General features: G+C 31.2%; 1 long non-coding RNA gene across 1 annotated transcript; it reads left to right on the top strand.

Annotated features, from left to right (window-relative positions):
• Positions 1 to 367: 367 nt before the first annotated feature.
• LOC111387206 lies at positions 368 to 958 on the top strand. Its single transcript, XR_002701371.1, has 2 exons — positions 368 to 530; positions 637 to 958. It is a non-coding gene; the product is annotated as an uncharacterized LOC111387206 (long non-coding RNA).
• The last annotated feature ends 114 nt before the right edge of the window (positions 959 to 1,072 follow it).

Here is a 1,072-nt window from a genome sequence, read left to right as displayed (position 1 = left end):
TTTTTTTTGAGGATAACGTACTGATATATGTGAGGTACTTGTAATCTTGAACATCAAGTTGAGGCTGGACCATGACGCTATATTGTCTAGTATGTGGTCTTTTGAACGGAATTGTTTTATGCTTTACTGGTAGATAAATATGGTGATATTAGTATTTCTCATTCTTCATTTTCTGATATCTTTTTATTTATTTATTTATTTATTTATTATTATTATTATTATTATTATTATTATTATTATTATTATTATTATTTGTGTGGTATGGGTGAAGGGATGATTTTTACTGGAGAAGGCTTAGGGCCAGATTGTTTTGTAGGAAACACAGTTAATTTAAATGAATTTAATTATACACTTGGAGATCATATGCATAAACATAATTATTGGTACCTTCTCTCTACTGCAGTGCTGATAGGTCACATCTGAAGAGGAAATTAGATCTTGAATTTCAGCAACCTGAAGAAGAATAACTTGTACACAAGTATACCAAGGGTTTTCAATTCTTGTGCAGGATAAATATTTTGGTATAAGAGGTTTGTTATGGCAATCTCAATTTCAGAAGTTCATTCTTATTAAATATGTTCTGTGATCATTTTTTTTTTCATCGTTATAATTCTCTTGTATCGATTTATTTACCAGGGAAATACCTTGGCGAGACTCTAGACTGAGGTAATCAGCACACAGAATTGTTAACCCAGAGAACACAGCCCCTTTAACTGGTCATGTGTACAATAAACCACTGGAGTAAATAGTTATATTTGATGATTGATTTGTGTCTGGAATATTGATATTTGAACCAGTTCTTCATGCTTGTATTTGAATCGGGAGAGAGATTGAAAACTATTTGCGGCAACATTGATTGATATTGTATTAATTTAAGCTCGAGGAATTTTGTTGAGCACATTTTGTTTGTTTGGTCCATGCTTTTCGGTAAATTGAAACTAGGAAATTGTTTAGTTCATCGTATGTTTTCTTATAGAGTGCCAGTTACCATGAAAAAGTAATCTGAAATTTGAAAAAAAGTTGGGAAATCTAGTACATTATGTTCTCACTTTGCTTTCTATTTATGATTGGG

The sequence above is a fragment of the Olea europaea genome, unplaced genomic scaffold (assembly GCF_002742605.1).
Source record: "Olea europaea var. sylvestris unplaced genomic scaffold, O_europaea_v1 scaffold39417, whole genome shotgun sequence".
In the NCBI taxonomy this organism is placed as follows: Eukaryota; Viridiplantae; Streptophyta; class Magnoliopsida; order Lamiales; family Oleaceae; genus Olea; species Olea europaea.
This window is presented reverse-complemented; position numbering and strand designations above follow the sequence as displayed.